The 26189-nt window shown below is 53.1% G+C and overlaps 2 pseudogenes; one reads left to right on the plus strand and one right to left on the minus strand.

Annotated features, from left to right (window-relative positions):
* Positions 1-4892, plus strand: part of LOC114700318 — a 120013-nt pseudogene extending 115121 nt beyond the window's left edge.
* A 69-nt stretch (positions 4893-4961) lies between these two features.
* Positions 4962-26189, minus strand: part of LOC114700319 — a 53767-nt pseudogene continuing 32539 nt past the window's right edge.

A 26189-nucleotide genomic window follows, 5' to 3' on the forward strand; every position in this document is an offset into this window, starting at 1 on the left:
GTCAGACATGTGGTGCATGCCTTTAATCCTAGCACTCGAGGGCAGAGACAGGCAGATGGCTGTGAGTTAGAGCCAGTCTGAGCTGCCTTGTCACAAAACAAAATGAAAGACCTGATGCTGTGGTGATGGTGGTGATGGTGGTGATGATGACTGATGATGGTGGTGGTGGTGATGATGATGATGGTGATGGTGACTGATGGTAGTGATGGTGGTGATGGTGACTGATGATGGTGGTGATGGTGACTGATGATGGTGGTTGGTGGTGGTGATGATGATGGTTGTAGTGATGTTAATTATGGTCGTTTATGATAAAGTGGGGGTGGTGGTGGTGGGTGATGGTTATGACGATGTAGTATGATGCCACTGGACCCTTAGAGCCGCTCTTAGCCACGCTTGCCAAGGCCACTATAACTGGTTCTCTGCAGACCAGAGTCCCATGGTTGAGAGTGCGAGGAGATCCCTGCCAAGCACAGGCCCTTCTCAGAGGGCGTAGACACCTGGTGTTTCTAAAAAGCCTCTGACAGTCTTCAGGAGAACTCAGTGGGAGAGGAGTGTATTGTGGGGGACCTTTGTTCATGGTGTGCCCATGCTGGAGCTGTTGATTGGTCCGGGAGTTCTGAAAGATTTCCGTTTGGTCATAGACACTTTTAGTGCAATAGCAGCTCTAGGACTTCCCTTGAGAAGCGCCAATGCCAGGCCCTTGGTCACCTGGAGTACAGTGACTAAACCTCACGGACGCCTGTTCAGTTTACCCCAGCGCTGACTCCTGAAGCTCTAGTTGTCTATCAGCCCCCCAGACTCAGTGCTTCCCAAGGGCTTCCTGTGTGCCAGGCACTGCAGGATGCGCCCCGTGCACCCACGGAAAACCTGTGGGGCCGGGCGGTGGTGGCGCACGCCTTTAATCCCAGTACTCAGGAGGCAGACCCAGGTGGATCTCTGTGAGTTCGAGGCCAGCCTGGGCTACCAAGTGAGTCCCAGGAAAGGCGCAAAGCTACACAGAGAAACCCTGTCTCGAAAAACAAAAAAAAAAAAAGAATAATCTGGGGTCCTCATTGTCCAGGGGAGGAGCTGGAGACCTGTTTACCTGAGGTCACACAGCCCGGCTGTAAAGCTTTGAATTCCGTTGCCCTGTGTTTCTTTGTCACGTGCTTAGCAGCAGCATCCTCCAGGTCGGGAAATGCAGCACAGCCCCAAAGCTTGTCCTGTTGTCTGCCTGGGGCCCTGAGTGTCTCTGGAGTTATTATCCTCCTCAAGACTTAGCGAATGGCTCCTGGCTCTGTATTGCTCCACTAATGTCACCAGAGTGCTCATAGCCAGTGCCCTCTGACTTCTCCTGCCCATAATCAGAGCATAAAAGTTTTCGGCCCTGTCCCAGCTGAGGTGGCTGGATAAGTGGTGCCCAGTGGCTTCACCTGAGATTTCCTGACAGATTTCGTCTGTCACAGTGATAGAACTGGACCGGATTCTGCACACGCACATTGAGGTCCCTGCTCTAATCAGCTCTTGTTAGGCCAGGGTGGCAGACCTGACAAGGCTGTGACCTGCCAGAGTCACCTGCCTGCCCACGTGGGTTTGTGACCTGTGCTTCAGAGCAGTGGCAGCACTATAATCCCTATCTGTGCTTCAGCAAACCCCTCCACTTCCAGCCATCCCACCTGTGGTCCCTGACTTTAAACTTGACCCTTGGCCCCACACCAGAGTCCTTCCCCTTGGCCACAACCCCACTTTCTTAGAAAATAGAATGCATCTATTTTCACTGTCATTTCCCAGTCTGCAAAAGTGTAGGACGCCAGCCTAGCATCTCCTGAGACACGGGGCTGACAGCCTGACAGCCACCTTGGGGGTGACTCATTGTGCACGCATATGAGTTTGGGTTACGACAGCTTAACCTAACCCCTCAGATATCGCTGCCTTCCCGGACAGTTGAATGCACTGGAGGGTGTATGCGGGGACGTGCGAACCCCCGACAAGCTTATCGACCAAGTCAACAACACCAAGTGATGGCAGGCACATGTGGCTGGCCCCCATCCTGCCTGGCCTGGTGGGTACCTGGCCCTGGGGTTGGAGGGGCACCTGCCCCTGTGCCCAGTAAAAGTTGAAACAGTTGGGATCCATCAGAGAGGTGCCAGCTGTGGCTACCAGCTCTGGGTGTAGCCCTTCCAGGCTCACGGTTCCTTCTATGACTCCATGACTTTAGTCAAAAAGGTGCCAGAGGTGTGAGGAGCCCCAGGGACCTGAGGTCAGGGTCCCTGCACAGTTGCTGGAGGGCAGGACCAACCAGCCTCGTGTGCATCTCTCTGCCTCTTTTGGTCAAGACCCTCCGCAGCCTGCTGCAGCCTGCATCTTCCCATTTCCCTCCTCTGCCCGTTTTCTGTTCCTTAGATCACTGCCTATGGCCACAGCGTGGCCACCTTGCCCTCGCTCTGGCCCCAGTCAGCAAGTCAGTCATTCTGACCACTGACTGCCTTTTCCCAGCTCTCAAACCCTGCAGTGAGCCTGATCCATCATCTCAGAGAGGGAGGAAGGTCCAGGAGAGGGTATAGGCCATCAGCACCCTCCACCTCAGGGTCAGAGCCTGTCAGCAGAATGTGGTGGGATCTGGGGTCCCTTTCCCACTCCTGTAACTGAGTATAAGATAGGCATTTTCCACACAAGGAGGAAACAACTCCCAAAGACCACAGGCCAACCTGTGCAAAGGGGTACACACAGCCCCTGTAGCCCTTAGATCCCAGCCAAAGCAGGAGTTCATTGCCCACCTCTGGCCACTGTCATTCTCCTAGTGGGAATCTCAGGGTCTGAGCAGGACACCCCCCCCCCCACCAGCCATCACTGTCTTCAGGTCATTGTGAGCTGCAAGCAGTCTCACCTCACGCTCAGTTCTTTAGTTGGCCTTCCAGGTGAGGAGGGAGGCTTTGTGCTGCTGAGCCTGCTGCATTGGCTCATTTCTGCTGATCTGGGGCTGAGCGCTAGCCATTTGGTATCCCAGCAGACATGGGCTGGGAGAAACCATGGTGCTGGAGTGCACAGGACTCTGGCTTTTCCTCTGTAACTCTGGGAAAGGATAAATGGGTCAGGACCATGCACATTGTTTGGTGGGGAGATGCTCCTGGCCTCTGCAGTGGGGACCATCCTGGGCTTGACCTGAGGAACGGAAGGCCAGGCTGCGCTCAGTTCTGGACCAGTATTTAAATGAGGGCCACAGCAGCAGGAGGCAGCAGGCCCTCCCAGAGCCAGCTCAGCAGTTTGTTCCAAACGCAACCACACGTGACTTGACTCAAAATGGGCTCTGAGGAGAAGAGGCATGGAACTTGAGACTTCCCACATGGGGAGTGCCGCCCCTGGCACCTGGGCCAGCTTCCTGCCCTGGTGCTCTGGGCCTCGCCCACAGCTCTGTTTCCAAACACAGCTGCTTTAATTAGCTTTGCTCTCTGACAGGTGAACCGGGTGTATGTCATTTTCGATCTGCCCACCACTGTGTCAATGATCAAACTGTGGAATTACTCGAAAACACCTCAACGAGGGGTGAAGGAGTTTGGCGTGAGTCCTCACTAGCTGGTGTGGGAGATCACTGTGCTCTCTGGAATTAGACTGTGGGCATTTACCATTTGCTGCAGTTTGGTGTCTGTCTTCGGTTGCAACTTTGGAAATGCCTGGTCCTCGGAGCAGGGAAACCTGCCACCCAGCCGTGAATTCAGAACAGTTTTGAAATAATCCAAAGCAAGCCTTGAACTTGGCCCTGGACTTGATGTTGCTTTCAGGGTTCCCTCTAGAACCACACAGCTTTGGAGGCAACTGGGTGGCCAGGTGGAGAGACCGAAGCCCCGGGGGCCGGAGGTTGAGTCTGCCTCCGTCTCTACACTTGGTCACCCAGTGTTGTGACACTGAAGCCCCAGCTTCCAAAGCTGCAGCCCAAGGGACAGCACACACCCTTCATGCCAGTGTGGGGAGGTCTGCTGTCAACACAGTCTTCATGAGCTTGGGACAACAGAGGGGCACACTGCTGGGGGCGGGGCAAATGTGGGAGGGAGCAGGGCCCCATTCCTGTTCTCTCTCTCAGTTGCTGGTGGATGACTTGCTGGTGTACAATGGCATTCTTGCCATGGTGAGCCACCTAGTTGGGGGCATCCTGCCCACATGTGAGCCTACCGTGCCCCACCACACCATTCTCTTTGCCGAGGACACTGACTTCTGTCACCAGGAGAAACACACCATCAGGTACACCCCTAATGAGCCCTAATGAGGATGGATGGCAGGGACCTGGCCTGGAGGCTGATGGCCTTCTGTCTGCTCCTCCTGCAGTAAGCCAGAGGAAGACCAGGACATACAGATGATGAATGAAAACCAGGTCATCACTACCTCAAGGAGGAAGCCAGGCACTGCTGACCCAGGTAGGTGGCATGCTGTGTCCTGCACATCCTGTCAGAGCTTGGTCTGGGTAGAGAGGAAGCAGGCATCAGGGTCTACTGGCCTTGCCTTGCCTTCACAGCACCTCTTTTCTATCTGGGAGCCTGTCCAGAGTGAGAAGCAGATTCTGGCTGCAGGCCTCCATGTGGCCAGGAGGGGAGGGCAAGGCACACTGGGAAAACCAGGAAAGGACACCAAGAGGACTCCCTGGGACAGGTGGCATTTGAGCTAGGTGCTAAAGATGTCTGGTAACATAGACAAAGGCCTTATGGGTTCCATGATAAAGCCTACTCCATGCATGCATGGGCTAGGCATGAAGGATGCCCAGAACTCAGTCTAGCCAGGTCTCCCCCTACCTGAATGGCAAGCCAGGTATATGACTGCTCTCAAGGACAGTGTAACTCATTCCTCCTGTGTCCTGCTTCCACAGCCTTACGCCCAAAACCTGCATACGTGAAAAGGAGACCTCAAGGCGTTGGCGATGCTGACTGGAACAGGAGGAGAGCCTCTCCAGGCTGGCTAGGCTCTATCACCAGCCCTGAACAGACCCGTGTTCCTCATACATCAGGGTTGGCCAGCTGGGACCCCAAGAGCTGGAAGAGCATGGAGGAACAAGGACTTTAATCACGGCCTTGGGAGCTATAGGGTCAGAGGAAAGAGTCAAGAACAGGGTAGCTGCCCCCTGCCACACTAGCTGCTTCTGGGAACCAGGGATACTTGGTTCCTCTCAGTCCTCTCCCATGAGGTCCATAAGAGCAGGCCTGTGGCACCCCAGTCCTAGGGAGCCCCTGACTCAGGCCCAGAACTCAGTACGTGACCATGGGGCCCATGCCCCTCACTGCACAGCCCTGCTCACCAAGGGCAACAGATGCTGAAAGACCCACGGTGTCACAGCTCCTCATCTGTCCAGTGCCTCCGGAGGCCGATGGGGCTAGTCCTAGGTGGCCTCTGTCCTCTAAGGGCCTCTGTCTGCTAAGGAGAGGAAGTGAGCTACAGTGAGTGCTGGAACTGCCCTCAGCCCCTGCCTCTCCTCCCATCACACACACACACACACACACACACACACGCACGCACGCACGCACGCACGCACGCACGCACGCACATACACACACACATACACACACACATACACGCACGCACACGCATGCACGCGCACGCGCGCGCGCGCGCGCGCACACGTCAAGAGTTGAAGGCCTGGGCTCAGGCTTGCCCTTCTCCCTGCAGCCCAGAGCCCCATGCCTGTGTGTACATCTATAGAACAAGCTCAGATCAGGGACCTAATCAGTCTCCCAGTAGTGGGTAATTTCTGGTTCCAAATATTAATCTGTTGTTTTCCTGGCTCGGGGCCCAGCGGGGCGGTGCCATGGTATCGAACTCAGTACATTCTGACGCTACCAAGAACCACAAAGGCCTCTGGGCGGCAACCACCAGCAGCTGTGCAGCTGTTTGCATTCGAAGCCAGCTGATGTGGAGAAAGGATTGCCTCTCTGATGAGAATCCATCATCTCTGCAGCCTCCAGCGGCCTCTGGCTCCTCCACTCACTCCCAGATGAGCCGCACGCCTCCCAGGAGGCCATCACACCAGCTCTTAGGAGGAACCAGCTTCTTCTAGTCTCAGGGTAGGCACAGGATTTTTCTGGAGCACCCAAGACTGACCTTGGTGTGCTCCCTGCAGACCTTTGGTGGGTGTTTATAAGTGTATTCCATGCAATCTCAGAGGGAAGGCACTGGTACAAGCATTAACTCTCAAATAAATGTCTATTTTTTATTACAAAATCAATAAAAGATGTTATTAAGAATAGAGTGTGGTACACCGGATGGGGTCAGCTAGAGGAGCCTTTGTTGCCTCCAGCCCTAAGCCAGGGTCGATCTGAGGCTTACTAAAAACTCACGCATGTGCCTGTCTGAGCTTTGCTCCCACACTGCCTTCAGGTGGGGACATGGCCCTGAACCACTTTCTCTGTGGAGTCCACCTGCCACACCAGAAATGGTGCATACATTACATACCGGCCACTAACCATTTAATCCATGCTATGTATAGAGGGGCTGGGGCACAGAGGCTGTGTGGCCTTCCTAAGACATGCAGCTTGGGAAGCTATTAATGGGTGCATAAGTCCTCAGGTGACTACAGGAGAGCAGGGTGACCGCCCTAGAGGGGTCTGACTACGGGGCTTCATCGGGGGCCGCTTCAGATTCCTGGGTCGTCCTTACACCTGCTGCCTTACCACCTCCTTCAGAAGAGGTATTGCTGGTTCTGGCATCAGGAGTCAGTTGCCCCTTGGACAGAAGAGGGAGACCAACATCTAAACCCAGGCAGCTACAGTTCTCTAGAAAGCCTCCTCCCCCAACTGTTGTGCTGGTGAGGAACATGGGCTCTCACCTACACACACACACACACACACACACCACACACACACCACACACACTGTGGTACTGGTAAGAAGCATGGCCTCTGTCCTGTGGGGCAGACTCTGGCCAGGCTGTCCCCTGGTTTCACCCAGTCCTTAGACCCTGCTTGGCCCAGATCCTGCCTCAGGTGGGAATGTACAGAGCAGCCTCATCTGGTGATGGGGCCAGTGAGGGTGTCCACACAGTGGCAGCCCAGACCCAGACCAGGTGAGTGAGGCTGGGTAGAGAATTGGCCTAGGATGGTGCTCTTCAGATGTCCCCGTGGCCCCTTTGTTCTGCTGGCTTTCATCTTCTTCACAGCCAGGAGATCATGTGACACAGCCAGGCGATCAAGGCAGGGTGCACATGTGAAGGACAGGTCTGGGCAGCAGTGTTCACAAGGAGGCCCCGGCCCTGAGGACCTGCTACAGGCTGAGGAGTTTGTATAGGCCTGCATGCTCCCTAGCGCCCAGGGCTGTCTCCTGAATTGCAGCTCTTGCATGTTTGGTCTCCAGCCTCTCTGGAAACTGCTCGGCTCACAGCCTGGCATAAGGGCAGCTCTTGGCAGCCTTATTTCATAATAACAGCAACAAAACCAACGGTCACCAACATACTTGAGACCCTCTGCAGGCGAATGGGCCTTGTGGTGCTGGACACTGGTCCTCATTTCCTGTAGGTGCCCTTCTCCAGCACACTGCATGCCACGCGATGGTTCTGGGGCCTGAAGACCAGGTTCAAGTGCGGGTTCCACCATCCTCTATTCTCCAACCCAAAGCACCCTCCCTGAGCACCCCTGGCCGTGTTACCTCAATGGAGTCTAGGCCCAGCCCCAGCTCCCCTACCCAGACTGCACAGCAGTGGTACCTCCTTCCAGGAGTTGTCACAGCATCCAGAGCTTGGGTCTCACAGTGCCCTCCTCCCAGGGGACACTCAGCTAAGTCTCCTAGTGACCGTCATTTCATGATGCACAGGCTTGAGAGCAGGATGCCTAGACCTGGTGCTGGATGACATTGGCAGGAACTCTCCCAGGGCAACAAGCCACCCTTCTGCCTGCCCGAGTTCCAGGATGTACTCAGCCTCAGTTGACTGCTCCGAAAGTGTCTCAGAGCCATTGACTGGACAGAGCACTGTGCCCACCCTCCACGCCTACCCTGCAGGATGGTCCCCTTTCTACCAGTTCTGAGACTCTTCACCTAGTTTGGTCCCTTCCCAACAGAGGGAAGGGAAAGGGGACTCACCCCAGGTGGCCCTGTAACCAGCTTGGCCTCTCCTGCCTCAGACCTTTACTTCCTACCTCTCCCTGGTCCCCCAGCCGGCTCCGCCCACAAGCCATCAGCAGGCCACGGTCCTCCAGGAAAGCAAAGGTGATTCTGTGGGAGCACGGTGAAGAGTAGTCCAATGAGGACTGGCCAGGGGGCAGGAGCTGTGCTCCTTGCACGTTTCCACTTGGCCCGCCTCACCCTGTGGCTTTCTTGTTTGGGTTACATGGGTAACCTCTGCAGTGTTCTCCATCTTGTTTCCCTGTGGCAGCGCCGTGTGCGGCTGTGTTCTGTGCGTGCACCTCCTCGGGTCCTTCGGTGATTGGTTTTCAGGTGGGCCAGCCGCAAGTCTGAGACAGGGCAGGCGTCACACCCAGGCCTGTCCAAGTGCACGTCAGGATGCTGTCTGCAGCCCTTGCGTCCTTGCAGCGGTGGCTCCTGCCAGCCTTGTCCTCAGGCCTGGCAGCAAAGGCCCATGAATCAAGCTGACATTTCCATTACCTGGGAGATGAGTGTGTGACCGGGTCCAGGTGCTGTGGCGGGGGTGGGTGGCAGGGTGGCCACTTCATCAAGACCACAAACCAGGGAAGAAATGGAGACTGGGGCCTGCCATCAGCTTTGGCCAGGGAAAGACTGCCATGGGTCCCTCTGCGCATGGACAGTGGAGTTGACAGACATGTGTGAGGGCATCAGGGAGCCTGCAGGCTGCAAGGAGGCCCAGTATGAGTGCTTAGTGCTTAGTGGGGGGGGGGGGGGGTGTCATGTACCCAGACCTAGGCATGGATGCTGGGCACTTCCTAGCATGGTGTCTGTGAACTGTCAGCCTGGCCAAGGTCAGCTACGGAAGCTCAGCGGCCAGACGTGGTCCAGACTTGGGAAGGGTAAATAGGCATCCACCAGCTCGGGCTGTGAAACAAGGATGTGAAGCCCATTCAGACTAGCCCTCTGCTTCCCTTCCTGGACTCTGGGTGGTTTGTAGCCTCTCCCAGGTTTCAGATCAGATGGCACCTTCTGGTTGTTGCTCCAGGAGGGACACACAGTGCTGTTTACTCCCAGCAGGAAGACAGCCCTTAAGAAGGTGACTGTGAGACCCGTGTCATCACTAACCTGGAACTGCTTCCTTCTACCTAGCCAGCAGTCTTCCTGCAGTACTAGAAGACAGCTGGGTTCCAGCCACTTCCCAGAAGGACCTGAAGCCTCATGGCCCTGTGTCCATCCTCCCTTCCTTCCTCCTGACGATGGCCCCCATTCCAGTCACCCACATACCATAATCACAGACCACTTGCATGATTATTTATTTAGTATTTTTCTTTAAGCCAACTTTTTTTTACTGAAATGCCTATTGTGGTTCATCTAAGCTGCAATGCTTGACACGTGTATGGACACGCCCGTACAGTTTTCTAATACACATTTACATAAACACAGCTATTAAAATAGATGACAGATTTGAAACTAAAATCATTTCCTGGGCCTCCTCGGGCCCATGACCAACTTCACAAAGCCTGGATGACCATCAAGACCGACAAAGTTCCTGGTGGTGGGCCCAGATTCCAGACCATGACCTTGGACCCATCACTGTGGCTCCACTTGCACAAGGCCAATGCCACAGCTCCCTGTGCTAGCCTTCTGGGGCCTTGATAACTGTGTAGGAGTCTGCCCAGGCCAACTTCATCTCTGCCACAGCCCCCCATACAACTGTGAATGCAAAGTCGAAGAGAGGTGCTCTCAAAATAACCGAGCACAGACATGCATGTACACAGAAGTGTGGGGTCCACCCTTTGCCCCAGGTGCCCAGCCTGACACAGGACAGAGACCTGAAGCTCAAATCCTTTTTCCTGCATCCTCACCCATGCCAGTCCCTCCTCTTGGCCCCTGAGTTGCCACCTGACTCTCCCACAAGCCTCTTCCCTCAGCCACAGCACTCTCCTCTCACTCAGGGCCTGCAAGGCACAGGAGTCCTGCCTTAGTCATCTGCTCTAGTCCAGAGCTGGGGTGACTTCCTAGACTATACATCTTGGCCAGTCCCACTCTACACAGAGCACCCAGCCGTCCCAGGATAAACTATGGGTCCCTTGTGAAGCTTTGAGTCCTCTCTCTGCCCGGTTCCACCCTCACAGCCCTCCTTTTCCTTTACGCTTGTCATTTGGACCATTGGAAAGTCCTCTCATGTCCTGTGCTTCCCTCCACAACCTGACACCAGCAAGATGGCTTGGGTGTCATTTCCTTGATCACCTACCCTTCAGGTGGTCTCCAACAGGCACTGCCTCAGCCCCATGGCCCAACTCCCTTGCTGACATCGTGGCAGGGTGCTTCCCATGATCCAGACTCTGCCCCCACCACTGTGCTCACAGGCACCAATCTGTGTCACCTCCAGCAGCTGTAAGAGGTAGATACAATGAAGACTCCCATCTGCAGGATAAGGCCATGGGGGTGAGGAGACAGGACCCGATGCTAGGCAGTCTGACTCCAGGGCAGGTACCACACCCAGCATGCATGCACTGAACTGTCATCTCCCATTTCATCACTTGTCTACTTCTCTGGAAGCTTCAGTGTTCCATCTCAAGGCCTACCACAGTGTGTGGCACACAGTAGGGGTACAATAGAAGACACCTGTTTGCAGACGGGTGGATGGATAGCTAGATGATGAAGATGGCCAGCGAATTGGTGGATAATTGACAAGAGAAATGGCAATGATGGAAATGGATAGTTGAATCATGGGTGAATGGATAATTGAAGACAGATATATGGATGATGTATTCATGGTTAGTGGATGGATGGACAGATGGATGGATGCTGGATGGGTGAGTAGGATGGATGGTTGGATGGGTGATGAGTAGATAGATGAATCCTGAATATATGGTGGATAGGATGGATGTTAGCTAAATGGGTTATGATCCATGGATGGGTGGTGGTTAAATGATAGATGGATGATGGGTGACTGGATGATGAATGATGGATCATGTATGGATGGTGGGTGGACAGATGAGTGGGTGGTGGGTAGACGATGGTGAGTGAATGTTGGCTAAATGGATGGTGGTAGGTGGATGGGTAACAGGTGGATGAATGAAGAAGACCACATTCTGCCTTGCTCTGCCAATCTCTAGAAATCCTTCAGGGCAGGATGAGGCCTCTTAGGAGATTTAACCAGGAGCGAGTGTGGTTTAAATTCACTCTCCACATGACAACTCTAATTCAAGCAAGAAACTTCCTCTCTGGACCCCAAGCTCTCATGGTCAAGACAAATTATTTTTCCTCAGGCAGCTGAGTCAGAAGTATTATGTCGTGGCCCTAGACACAGGGTAAAGGGTCCCAGGGTCAGGGTGGTATCACATTGCTTAGGTTCCTGAACACAGTGCTTCCTCCAGCTCCTAGTCTGTTCTCCTGCCATGCTCAGGACCTGGCAGCTCTGCCCACCTGTCTCCATCCTGACCTCCCAGGCCAGGCTGGACTCTAGCTCATTGATGGATGACTGACCCTGACTTGGTGGCCAGGCTCACACCTCCAGGGCAGGATAATGATGGGGAAGCCAGCCACACATAGCAAGAGAACAGGTTCAACAAGCATTTATTGAGCCCTGCTGTGTGCTGCTGTATAACCCCCCGCAGAGGAAGCCACTCACTGCCTCCTTCAATAAGCCTGCTCCCTGTCCCACAGGACCCTGCCCTTTGGGCACTGCTTGCTTTGTGTCTGACTGTGGGTATCCAGCATTCAGTGGTCAATGCCCATGTCCTTCCTGACTTCCAGCTGGGTGGGGTTCCTAAGTGTGGTGGTGGCTGCTGTCTCCAAGTCTCTGTGCAGCCTGGACAGTCCTCAGGCCTGCCTGACCCGTCTCTGGGGCCCAAGACCCAGGCAGCGGTGGCAGTCTAGGCCTGGTGTCTCGGTGACAGGAGAGCTGAGTCCACAGCACACAGACCAGGCTTCATGTCCTGTGGGAGGGGTGGTGCAGTGATGGCAGGAAGGCAGGGGCTGGCTGGGGTCACATCACACCAGTGCCCCAGGACCCAGCACTGACGGTTCAGCTCTGCCGCCTCATGAGCTGAGCTCCGTGGCCAGGAGTCTCCCATGTGTGGCTGGTGCCCTGCAAGAGACAAGGCAGAAGTTGCTGACAGTGGCCTACTTCCATCCGTACCACGTTGGCCTCTGGCCCAGCCCCAGCGTCCATCTGCTCCCGTCAGCCCACCACACTGCACTGTCCACCACCATCCACTAACTCACCAGCACATGGAACCCAGCCAGTGCTAGCTGCCAGTCACCAATCAACCCGCAGTGTCCCACAGCCCACTCACACACAGCCTACCACCCAAACTCACACGTGCCCTCCACCCAGCAGCCCCCTGCAGCCCATAATCCTCTTCCACTCCACTACATACCTACCAGTCCTCTTTCCACACCACATCTGCCTGTAATCCTGGACATTGAGGCTCTAACCTTGCACTCACCGGCACACCCACCAACAGTCTACGATCTTGTCTGCCTTACCCATGTGTCTGTCCATAGACTCGACAGTGCATATCAGAGTGACCTCCCACCCTACCATCTAGTCCACTTCCTTCAAACCTTCCCTTCAACCCAGCAGATTCACTGAGTCCTCCTCCTCACTTACTACCCACCACCCACCCATCCATCCACCCACCCATCCATCCATCACCCACCCATCCATCATCACCCACACATCCATCCATCCATCCACCCACCCACACATCCATCCACCCACACATCCATCCATCCATCCACCCACACATCCATCCATCCACCCACCCATCCATCCATCCATCCACACATCCATCCATCCATCCATCCACCCACCCACACATCCATCACCCACAATCCATCCACCCATCCATCCACCCATCCATCCATCCATCCACATCTCCATCATCCATCCACCCATCACATCCATCCATCCATCCATCCATCATCCACCCACACATCCATCCACCCATCCATCCATCCATCCATCCATCCACCACCCACCCATCCATCCACCATCCATCCATCCATCCACCCACACATCCATCCACCCATCTATCTATCCATCCATCCACCCACACATCCATCCATCCATCCATCCATCCACCCATCCATCCATCCATCCATCCATCACCCGTCCATCCATTTATCCATCCATCCACCCACACATCCATCCATTCACCCATCCATCCTCCACCCATCCATCTATCCACCCACCCATCCATCCATCCATCCATTCCAGCCTTTGCCGTACATCTCACACCTTCCCACCCAACCTCATTGTCACGCTCCTCATGAGCCTGGAGGAACTCAGAAGGAACATGGGCCAGAAGGCATTAGGGGTGGGTGACTCCACACCCCTAGATTTTATGCCCACCCAACAGTGAGTATGCATCGGTAAGCCCAAGTTGACCCCGAGTACACTGTCCCCACCAACACCCGCCACTGCTCTGCTTTTAGAGACCTGGCAAGCTGAAGGACATAAGGCCCCTCCTCATCCTAACGCTCTCCCCTGTGCTAGATTAGTTCTTGGACCTACCACATCTTCCCTCAGGGCCTCTTCAAAGTTTCTCTGATATGCACAAGCATCCCTGTCACTTGTTGAGGACCACTGTAAGTGACCTGGCACCTGCTGTCCAGTGGAGTCCTCCAGACCAAGCTCAAACTGGCCCTTATAGGGGGCTTGCCCTGACATCCTCCCCTGCCTATCAGGCCAACATGCTGTCCCCATATTATCTAAGAGAGGGCAGAGACGCACCACAGACCAGCAGCTGGGTCAGTGAGGCAGCCATACGGAGCTAGCAGGTCGGTGCTCCCTGATTCCAGCCATCTCCATCAAGAATCGCTGTGCTTTCCACCCTGAGCTCCAGCACAGCAGGCATCCTTCAGGGTCAGACGGCTCTTGGGGAGCACCCATCAGGATGAAAGTCTGGGCAGATACTTGCATACCTCTGATACTTGCATACCTCTCAGGACAGAGAGCTCACTGCCCTCCATCCCTGGCACTGGCCATGAAGAGCTGCTCTCTGGATGCAGCAGTTGGGAGGGGCACGAGGAGGTTCTCATTTTGTTCTTTTGCCTTTCCTCCCTTCTGTTTTTAATATTCCTTAATGTTAGTGTTTTGTACATTTTGCTGTGTTTTTAAAGGAGTGAAAAACATTTTGCAAACATTCTGGAATCATTTGGCCTTGGGGAAGGAACATTTGTTTTGGCCCCAGCTAACGAAACAGTTGCAGTCTTTGGATGAGCTTGTTGCCAACATAAAGGTGTTTGGGTTTTTTGTTTGTTTGTTTGTTTGTTTTTTTCCTCTCTCTTTTAATGAGAAGCAATATTTGGTGCATAGAAAGGTTGGACTGTTTTTCTCAATGAGTATTAAAAATGACTGTAGCTGCTCTCACGGGAGCTAGCAGGCAGAATGGCAAATGGGAACGGAGGAAGTGGTTGTGTGGTTTTTAAGGAAGAGCAGGCCGAACCCACCTCACTCCTAGAGGTAAAATGAGGCTTTCTGACCCCTCACTCTGTGTGGTCACCCACAATGGACTGGAGCTCCCCTCTTTCTCTCGCCTTCCAGGAGGTGCTCAGGGCCCAGAGCCATTGATGTTATGTCTCATCAGCCCTGCAAAGCCCTCCCCCCGACCTCCCTTCTCTCCTTCTCTCCTGGTCGCTTCACTTTGAGGGCATCATCAGCCAGAAGGCTTGTGCTGGGATTTGGGAATCCCAGCTCAGCTCTGCTTCTAGACCCAAGACCCTGTCACAAGTGGGTGATGGGGAGAGAAGCAGCCTGCTGCACTCCAGCCAATATCCCCACAGGAGATCTGGGTTCAGATCTTCCAGAAGGTTCAGAGACACTGAAATTTCTGACTTCAAAAATAAAACTATCTGTCTTTAAATGAATGACAATTAGCATGTTTAAAATATTTTCAGTGATACTATGGGCCACAAAGCCTGACTTGACCAAGGGGGGCTGTCTGTGCTGCCTGGCTGTTTTCTAGCCTGTCTTTGTCCTGTCATTTCCCACGCCCTGTCCTCCAGCTGGAAATGCCTCTGGTGCGTCACTGGACACTCTATCCCACCCCATCTGGTCTTTCCTGTACTCTCTCTCCTGGGAAACACTGAAGGGCCCTGGGTGAAGGCCCCTCCCTGTTCCTGCTCCCACCCCACCCCTGCCCTTCAGTGCATCTTACCTGGGGTGGGGCCATCTATATGCCCAGATGGGAGCCCATAACCCGCTGGCCTTTGGCCTGGTCCAAACAGTCCTAAGCTGACATTTTCTTAAGAATGAAGCCAAGAAGAGGGAGTGGGGGCTTCTAAGTTTGGGGGTGCTCTCCTCCGCCATGCTATCTGACATGTGTGTGTGAGATACAGCAGTTCTCTGTCCAGCCCCTCCTCTGATGCGGGCTAAGGGGATAAAACTATACTTAGGTCTGATGGTCAAAGGTTCAAATCCACGCTCTATCAGACTCAAGCTACATGACATGTGTGTATGTGTGTGCGTGTTTAGTTGTAGGTGAACATGTTCAAATGTGCATGTATGTGTGTGTGCACATGCTCAATCATGTGTGCTGTGTGAGGGTACAGGTGCATATGTATTCATGTGTAGAGGGGGTGCAGGTATGGATGGGTGCACAAGCCAAATGTGCATGTGTGAATGTGTGTGTTAATGTGTGGGTGCATATGCTCGAATGTGTGTATGTGTGTGTTCATGTGTGTGTGTGCACATGTTTGAAAATGTATATATTGTGTGTGTTTGTGTTTATGTGGGGGTGCGCATGCATTCACCCTCATTTTTGTGGATGCCAGAGTTGAAGGTCAAGTATCTTGCCTCACTTACTCACTCTGCCACTTTTGAGACAGTCTTTCACAGAGCTGGAGCTCACCAGTTCCAGACTGACATCCAGTGAGTCCAGAGCTTTGCCTCTCTCCCCTGCCCCCAGTGCTGGGTTCGCAAGCACACCCCCCAACCTGCCTGCCTTTTTTTCAAGAGTACGGGGCATCTGTCTTGGGTCTTATGATATGGCAAGTGCTTTGCCAACTGAGTCACTCTTGGCCCCATCCCCCACTTTGGTTTTTCCAGACAGGGTTTCTCTATGTAGTCCTGGCTGCCCTGAACTCACTCTGTAGACCAGGCCGGCCTCGAACACACAGAGATCTCCCTGCCTTGCCTCCTGAGTGCTGGGATCAAGGTGTGTGCCACCACTGTCTGGCTCCCAAGCACATTTTAAAAGCTGTGTGGCTTTTGACAGGCAGCTTCACCTCTCTGAGCCTGAGCAGATAGATGTGGGATGAGACAGAGCAGTGGAGAAGGCCCAGCGGGTCCCTGCACTGAAGCCCTTCAGTCCCTGGTCTCCGGACGGTGTGCAGATAACGAAGTTCAAGTATTCGATAGGACTGGTTTCTCTTCTCAGATGGGGAAACATAGGTTTACAGTTGGAAAGAAATTGGCTTAGGCCCCCCGGGAGGGTTGGTAGCATGGAGTTTTAATTTCCCCTTAGACCCTAACCCACCTAAGCTTAACAGAGTCTTTGACGTGTACAAGGCTCTGGAAACATGATACTCATTACTTTTTATTTTCTTTGTTATTGTTCATTTGTTTCTGAGACACGGTCTCACTGTGTTGAGAGGCTAGCCTCAGCTTTATGACTCTCCCGCCACAACCTCCTGCTCCATCACACCCGAACCCTTTCTTTTAAATTGATATCAAAACATGAACACACACATCATCTGGCCTGCTCCAGCCTAAGCACACAATCTCTCCATGCCACACCCTATTTTTATCTTTCCCGAGGGCACAAAGGTCTATTGGCCTGCCCCAGCACCAGTTCAAGGGATTAGCCTACACCTGCTATTACGGAATGGGTTCATCAGGGTGTGAGACCCTTCAAGACCAAGAATATCAATGCTGCTGTAAATGTGTTTCAAGGAAAAATTGGGGTGCTCCACAGGGAACTGATTCTCTTGACCCAGAATCACTTTGTAACTGGTAAAAGGAGGGTAGGAGACTGCAAAGGTGAGCCAGTGGTTGATGTAGTGGATCTCAGTTGCCTGAATTAGGGGAGGACTGGGGCCTTTGGGAGGGCGGGCCGCTGTGTGTGTGTGTGTGTGTGTGTGTGTGTGTGTGTGTGTGTGTGGCAGTGGGGGGTGGCTAGAGTGTGCAACCCTCACCATCCACGGTTCTGAAACCCACCTTCTAGGCTCAAGGTCCCACTCTAGTCTCTGGTACCTCAAACAACATCAGCCCCCAGCAGGGCTGAGGATGGGGCTCAGTTGGCAGAGTGCTTGCTGAGTTCAACCCCCAACACCTTGTCCACTGGATATGGCGACACACATCTATAATTCCATCTCTCTGGAGGTAGAAGCAGGAGGATCAGAAGTTCAAGGACATCCTGGCTGCATAGAGAGTTTGAGGCCATCCCAGGCTACATGAGATCCTTGTAAAGGAAAGAGAAAGATGGAAAGAGAGAGAGAGAAAGACAGAATACATAGGGGGCGATGGAGAAAGGAATTAAGGCTAATGTCAAGGCACCTGGCTTTGGTGACCCAGCAGCTAGAGACACTGTCATGCTCTAAATGACCCAGCATCAGTGTGTTCCTGACTCTCCATATACCTCTACCATGAGGAGGCTTCAGATGCACTATGGCATTGACAATATCGGTCCCCATTTCCTCCTTGTCTCTTCTTTTAGGCTGCATGTCAGAGCAGGACAAAGGCCAGCTCTGCTGGCATGCAGAGAGGGCTCCCAGCCACTGGCCCCATGCTGATGGCACAGGTCTGTTGAATGACTAAGGGTCAGGACAAAGAACAGGCTTTCATGGAGCCATGTGAGAGAGGGGAGCCATGGTCTGTGAAGGGCGTTCAGCCCGCTTTGCTGGGGCCCTGTGCTCTGAACATCACGGACCCTGGTCTCTTCTCACACTGGGATCAGGCTGAGTCTATTTGGTGCATCGTCCCAGAACCACCAATTCCTTGGATCTTTCATTAAGCATGTCCCCAGTCAGACAGGCTGCTGAATCACACATATGAGAAACCATCCCTGCTTCCAGAAGCTCACAGGGAGGGACAGAGACAGGCATGGGTATGAGAGCTGTCCTGTCATCTGGAACCAGCTCTTATGATCTACACCCTGTAAGGGAGGTACTGGCTGTTGCTGTAACCATTCATAGCTGAGGGACCAAGGTTCCCCTGGGGAAGTAATTGGTCCAGGTGTCAGCACTGGGGTTTGAACTTGAGCAGTCTCACCTAAACCTGGACTCCAAGCACCATGAAATCTTGATTGTCATGCACTGGACTGAGAGATGCTAGGAGATCAGGGTGCCTGTGGGTGTGTTTCCAGGACCATTAGACCAGGGCTCCGAACTAACACATCCAGTTAATTCACTGATGAATTAAAATCTGCATAGACTATTAGGAAGGGTAAACTTGGGGAAGGTGGAGCCTGCTTGAAGAAAGTGGGTCACTGGGGTGAGCCTGTACTATTTCTACTTTCTGGTCACGGAAAGGAACAACTTTTCTCCCCTGTGCCGGTCTAACCATGATGTCCTGCCTCACCCAGGCTCACAGCAACAGAGTCAAGCGAACATGCATTGACACCTCGGAAACCGTGAGCCAGATCAGCCTTCCTCCTTCAGGCTGCTTCCGTAAGGTGTTTTGTTGCAGAAATGGAAACCTAACATGTCTTCCTTCTGCTCTCACAGCACATGGAGATATGCACAGCTCTCCATGAGGGGACACTGGGTAGTCTGGACATTCCAGACACTGTGACTGGATTTTACAAGAGCTCCAGATTCTGCTGCAATTTGTTTACTGCCCTGTTGGAGGGCAGGGACAGATCACTTCAGGCAGAAGTAACAAGGTGGAAAATAGATTCTCGGCAGGCTGGGAAGCTTTTAGAAGGTGTGAGTGCCCCGCATCTCGTCACTGGGGGAAGTCAAGCAACACACGGCAACAGAGAGAAGGGGTGACTGGACCAGGTGCTAGGCCACTCATCCGGTCTCTGAGGCTTCAGGAGTCTGTCATAAGACATACCATGCTTTACAAGTATGGATCCACACATCTCAAACAAGGAACGGACTCTCCAGGGAAACGTAACAGATTGTTCTGTTTGCTCGGCTTCTGAGACATAGTAAAACACTATGTCACCCAGACTGGCCTCGAACTTGTAAACCTTCTGCCTTAGCTATACTTGGCTTACAGGCAAGGGCTACCTTGCCCTGCAGCAACCTGTGTTTTAATAAGAGTCCCAAAGAGCTTCTTAGCAGCAGGCATGACTAGAATACTGTTGCCTCGACCAAAAACCAGACAAATAAAAAAGCATCAGCATTGGATAGAGTTTAGAGTTTGTCAGGCCTGTGACCTGGGCCAAGTGACAGTCCCTAGAGCCAAGTTCCTTTGCTGCAAGACAGAATGCTTCTGATTCGCAGGGACCAAGTAGGGTAAGTCACTACCAGAACTGCAAGAAGACTACTGTGTGGATACAATGCACTACCACTGTGGGTACAGCAACAGGGTCCTGTGCTGGCAATCTCCACACTCTGGTGGGGAGAGAGTGGAAATGAGCAAGTTAGCTAGGGGGCCAGAGAGAGGGAGTGAGCAGCAGGCAAGAGGAAAGAGGCCCGGGGAGTGTTGTGCCATGGAAAGGACCCAGGGGAGGGTGGGGTCCAGAGCTGGGAGAGACAACTTCAGGCTCATGTCTCATGAAGATGGGTGAAGGAGATTGTTCCTAGAGGCAGCAATCTCCACCTTCAGGCTGCTGAGTAGCCAGCTTGTGACCAAGGCAGGCTGCTGCAAACAAGAACTGCCCTGAACTGGATCTGTCACAGTGGACCCCAGAGGCACAGGTAAGACTTATGGCGGGAGCACACCCACACACCTGTCATCTCAGTCCAGGTGGTGGAGGCAGGAAGATCTCTAGTTTGAGGCTAGCCTGGGCTACATCGTGAGATTCTGCCTCAAAACAAAATGCAGAAACCCAGCTTGAACCAGATCACTCTTTTTTTTATTTTTATTTTTTTTTAAGATTTATTTATTTATTATGTATACAGTGTTCTGCCTGCATGTTTTGCCTGCAGGCCAGAAGAGGGTATCAGATCTCATTATAGATGGTTGTGAGCCACCATGTGGTTGCTGGGAATTGACCTTTGGAAGAACAGCCAGTGCTCTTAACTGCTGGGCCATCTCTCCAGCCCCCAGATCACTCTTTATTCAACTCTCCACCCCAGCGTGATACCAGCTGGACCCCTGACCTCCAGATGGCAGGTCTCAAATGTCCTCAGGCTGCATGCCCGTCTGTGCCCAGCAAATTGGCCTTGATATTTATTTTGAAAATATGATCTGGTCTGATTCCATTTTAATAACGGCAGCGACTCTGGAAGTGTTCTATTGAATTTGATTTTGATCTAATCAAAATGCCAAGTTGCTCTGGGCCCACAAAAAGTCTTCCTTAAAATTCGCTCTGCTGTTCTGAGGGCAGCTGTAGCCGAAGCCCATCTAGACAGAGTTCCCACAAGCTGCCTCTGTGCTCAGAGAGCAACGAGCTCTGGCAGAGCCCTGCCTTACAGACACACCTGACAAGTCAAAAGCTTGTCCCAGGCATCGGACTTGACAGGAGCCATGAGCTGAAAACCCCAATCGCCCCAGAGGACGATGCAGATGCCCAGATCCGATGGCAGCATCGCTTCCATCCAATGTCACACCTGATGTGCTCCTGAGCTAGCTGGTGGTACTGCCAAGCCCCAAAGGCAGGTTTCAAAGGCAGCCTCTCCCAGGAGCGGAAAAAAAAGAAAGGTGGCAGAATCTGTATCATGGAAGGACCGAGGAAAAAGCAGCAACTTTGGCAGTAGTTAGGAGAATGGAAAGAAAGTTTATATAACTCTTCATGTTAGATTAGCTGCTCTGGAGGAAGTGGTGGGAGACAGGCAGAGGTGCAGAGGCAGCGAGTGAGCACCGACTGTATGCTACTCACCGATCTGGGTACTTGGGCTCTAGACACAGACAAGGTGTTTCTCGGAGAGATGCAAGAAATGGGAGCACGTGCATAATAAAATGTTAAGTCAGAGAAGGACAAGTGCTGGGAAGAAAAGAGCGTGGGATGGGAGAGCACCTGGGAAACTAGTCCACAGACCACGAGGCAAAGTGAGCCACACAGAGCTTTAGAGGGAGAGCACAGGTATCAATTACCAAGGCCTCAAGAAGGGACGGGTTTAGCATGTGTAGCTGCTGCCTCAAGCGGCAAGGGGGGAGGCAGAGAGGAAGGTGATGAGGTGGGGGCCCTGGGGTAGGAGCTGGAGCCCACAGTAACCATGCCAGGCTGGGGTTCATCACAAACCGGATGGAGTGAGGTCTCTGCTCAGCAAAGTTGCCTGGCAATTCTCCCTTCTCACGTCCTCTGGATCAACCCTCGAAGAGCTAGCAGGCAGGAGCTTTGCAGAGCGCACACAGCAAGTGGTTAATAATGTGGCTCCCTGACACCTCCTCCCCATGCCTCCTGCCGGCAAGCTGTCCCGGCAGGATCTGAGCAGCTGCTTCAGAAGGAAATATTGCAAAACTCGCCCAGGCGGTTCCAAAATATTTTCTGGGCAGCAACCCACAGTCGCTAAGAGGCCGGGTTCTGGGGACTGGCTGCTTCTCTAGCCTGTTAGCACTCTACTCTTGCTGGGCCCCCATCCTCAGGACCCAGCCTGGGGAGACGGGTCCACACAGACAGCTCCTCCACACTACTGAGCCTGCATGTCCTCTGATACTGCCTGATATGATGATGTTGGATAAGCCCAGTCTTTGGTTTGCTGAGACAGGGTCTCACTATGCCGTCTAGGCTGGCTTTTGAACTTAAGACCTTTCTGCCTTGGCCTATGAAGACTGGGATGACAGGAATGTTCCACCATGCCTGGCTAGAGCTATTTTTTGGCCTCCTAGGATTCCTTATCCTGTGTGCCATGAGGTTGAACTGACTCAGTGAGTGAGAGAGATCATCCTCTCTAGCCCTGTGCTGTACCCTAGATAAGATGCCATACTCTGATGTCACGGGTGACATCAGCAGGGACCCCACTCTTGCCACACTATGCCGTCACAGCATGGGTCTTGCTGTCCTACAGGTGTGAAAACTTGTTAATGAGGCTGGGCAGCAGTGGTAGCGCACTCCTTTAATCCCAGCACTCAGGAGGCAGAGCCAGAGCCAGGCGGATTTCTGAGTTCGAGGCCAGCCTGGGCTACAGAGTGAGATCCAGAGAAATCCTGTCTCCAAAAAAACCAACCAAAACAAAACTTAAGGTCCCACAGTTGGCCTTGCTTGTCTCCATTTCTGGAGCCCACAGAAGCCCATGAGTAGTATATGAATGAGTGAATGAATAAATAAGAGAGTAGCTGGGGGTGTGTGGCACACACCTTTAATCCCAGCACTCGGGAGGCAGAGCCAGGCAGATCTTTGTGAGTTCAAGGCCAGCCTGGGCTACAAGTGAGTTCCAGGAAAGGCTCAAAGCTACACAGAGAAACCTGCCTCAAAAAAACAAAAAATAATAAATAAATAAATAAATAAATAAATAAACAAATAAGAGTAAATGAATGAATGTGTAAAGGAACAAGTGAATGCCTTTCATGCATCATAGAAACAGCCTCTTCAGGTAAACTGATTCCTTCCTTGCTTTGCCATGGGTACCCATCCTCTGTACTTGGTGGTCCCCAGGAACCCAGGAGCACAGCCATCTCTACTAACGGCCCTGATGGAGGACACCCAGACAGAGATGCTTGGGCACTGAGGCTCTGTGAAACCAGGATGGAGAAAGCCTTCCCCACTCACGCCTCGGAGCCCTGGGGCACAGCTCCCTGCAACCGACCCTTCTCCACAAATGATCTCGCAGTCTCTCAGTGCTAGCTGTCCAGTTCACCTCCCTGCTGGGGTCTGTGATCTCCTTCCATCCAGCCTCCACCTCAGGGATGCCCATCCTACAGCCCCAGACTCAACACTGCAAAGCCTCAAGTCTTCCAACCAAACTCTTCCATTGGCAGCCACACACACCTTTGAAGGCTCCTACAGAAGTTCTGGGCAACCCCGAGGCTCCTCCCTCCCTGCCCTCGCTCGATCACGTGTGTGATCATGGGGCACACCTGCAAGTGCAGCTAGCTAGTTCATGGTTCCACACTCTGGAAGTCCCCTCCAATGACATGTAGAGCTCTTGTCACAGACGAGGTACGACAGGCTGTGTCACTGTCTTGATGTCCTCTGCTAGAACCAATGAGTTGCCTCTTCCTTGAGTCCCACCCCCATTCCAACTTGTGACCCTATGGATGGATGGATGGATGGATGGATGGATGGATGGATGGATGGATGGATGGATAGGTAGGTAGGTAGATAGATTATAGATAGATAGATAGATAGATAGATAGATAGATAGATAGATAGATAGATAGACAGGCAGGTACATATACATAGAGACAGATGATGTGAATGAGGAAAGTACTGAGGGTCGAGGACTCAGGCTTCAGACTCAGCTCCCAGCATTCCTGGCCTTCAAGCATAGTGACTCAGGTAGAGATGGAAGCCTCCGAGCATCTTAAAAGATCTAGGGGGTATATGCTGACTAGCAAGGCTGTGTGACCTGGGGCAAGTTACTGTACCTCTCTGAGGTTTTATTTGCTCATCTGTTAATCTTCCTGCCAGTGGGAGTTAGGGGTCAGCAGGGTCATGGGATGAGGCCTGAAAAACACCCGTGTGGAGATGGAACAGGCAGAGAAAAGTAGCTCACTGAGATGTAACCGCCTCACCTGCAATCTTCAGCAGCTCCTTCTTTTCTGATGTGAGAAAGGCCCTCAGCTCTGCTCCCTTTGATGGCTGGAGCTGACACTTGTTCTCATGGCTTCCCTGAATTCTTCCTAATATGTCCATCAGAGTGAGGCAGATGAAATGAATGCACTCGAAGCCCCCAAGCAAATCACCCTCTCCTTACCTCCGTAGATCCAGCCTAGGGCTAATCTCAAAGGCTATTGGTGAAGTCAGGCCAGGCCTGGAGCTGTCAGCCTCAGCTTAGTCTGTGGTGTGTGTCTAGGGGAGGATGCCTGTGCAGGGGTTCCCAGCTCCCTGTCAGCCCAGCAAGCACTTACGGGTGGGGTATCTCTCATGGCGGCAGGCGAGACGGAAGTCTTCCTCTTCGCTCACATCCCCCTTCTCAATCCTGGAAAGAAACAAGAAAATCTCAAAGCTGCAATGAGAGGGCAGGCAGAGCTGCAGGCATCCAGGGCCTGAGGAGCACACACCCACTTTCAACACAGCTTTCCCCCTGTGCCCACAAACCTTTACCCAGGCCCTGAGATGATGGTGCCACTTTCCCAACTGAGACACAAAGCAATTGGCGAACATCTATGCGGCCAGGGCAAGCGCGCGCGCGCGCGCGCCCACACACACACACACACACACACACACACACACACACACACACACGGGAGAGGGAATGGGGAGGGAAGGAATGAGGGAGGAAGAGGGTACACCACACACATATGTAAATAAAATCAAGTCCTGACAGTAGGCTGGTTGTGTCAGCCCCTGGCTGAGCTCAGGGGTCTCACCTTGGCTATTGCTGGAAGTTACCCACTAGGAATTTAAAACTCCATGTGGGCTAGCCTCACACTCTCTCTGTGTTTCCTCTCTCACTCCTTCCTTTCTCCTACAGTGCCAGGTCCTGGGCTTTAGTTCTTGAAACAACTACAGAGGCACATTCATGGTTTGCTATTATGAGCATAGTGGGGACCACATGTGGGAGGCTGCTATCACTAATACAGCAATGACTGCCCTGCACCCACCAAACACATAAGGAAAATGAGGTCACACACACAGGGTCACACTGCTTGTCACCGATGAACTGAGCTCCACAGTTCCCCCACCCCAGTGTCCCAGGTCTCCAGATGTCCAGAGCCTCTCTTGGCCCCTGTGCTTTCCTGCTGGAAGTAGACACTCAGCTCCAGAAGACAGCAGAAGGGTGGTCAAGCCCTCATCCAGACCCACTTCAGGGCTTAACCCTCCCTTTAGGCACAAGCTCTGCCACAGCCCTGCAAAGCCTGCAGATATGGGACTTCACTGGAGAATCTTCCAGAACTGACTCTGTGAGAGGAAACCAGCTCTTTATAGAATGGCCACACGGGAGGTTGAGGCAGAGAGATCATGAGTTCGAAAGCAAGACACCGTCTCAACGAAGGTTAAGAGAGGGAAAAAGCAAAACCATGGCGCTGAGGCCCAGCAGGCTAGGCCTTGGCTCCCAGGTTGTCAGGTCAAGTGTCACCTCAGCCTCCAAGCCTCCGTTGTCCACACACAGTAGCTTCCAACCCTGGCTGCCTCTGGCCACAACACGCTCCCCACTTCTGCCCCCCGCAAAGGGACATCAAGCTCTTGTTTGAAAACAGCTGTAAATGTCATGAGGTGACCCATCTTTGATGTGGGTAGAAATGTCCTGGGAAATACATTATGTCGTGTTCACCTTTTAAAGGATGGCGGGAGCTACCTCAAGAGACCCAGACGGCGCTTTGAAGAACTGACAGGGCCTTGGTGGAACCTGCACTCTGATGGGTGGCAGGTGGGACCGGACACCTTGGATGTGACGCATGCACCCTCCTGGGCCTCAGGTTCTCCTGAGTTGTGGCTCCACCCTGTTCTGGTTCGTCTCTGATCCTCATCCGGTGAGCAGGCGTATACTACCTGTTGCTTAGGGCTCTGGCCCGCCACTGGACAAATTCATCAATCGGTGCAGAACTGCCATCACGGCTTGCCCTCATAATTGCCATAGTCCCATCGGCGGCAGCAAGCTCAGTGTCACTGTGAAGCTCCAGGAACAGAGAGGTACTCCTTTGCCACAATCGGTCCGTGCACTCCCCTTCCATCCCAGTCAGCTCTCTTGGTTGCCTCAAGACTCTAGGGTTTGTTTGTTTGCTTTGTTGTGAGACAAGGTCTCATTATGTAGCCTGTGTGTTGAACTTCAGGTCCTGCCTTGCTCCTCCTGTGTGCTGGGATGCCAGGCCTGCTCCGCCTTGCCTGACCTGACAGCCATGTTTTGAAGGAAGCAGAAGACTTTGAATTGTCAAGGCTCTGGTCCAGGGTCAGCGGTTGCAGCACAGTCTCCTGACCCAGAAGCCACTGAGTTGCTCTACCTGGGCCCAAGGGCAGTCAGAGCCGAAGCTGAGAGCAGCACCCA

Source organism: Peromyscus leucopus, unplaced genomic scaffold (genome assembly GCF_004664715.2).
Source record: "Peromyscus leucopus breed LL Stock unplaced genomic scaffold, UCI_PerLeu_2.1 scaffold_471, whole genome shotgun sequence".
NCBI lineage: Eukaryota > Metazoa > Chordata > Mammalia > Rodentia > Cricetidae > Peromyscus > Peromyscus leucopus.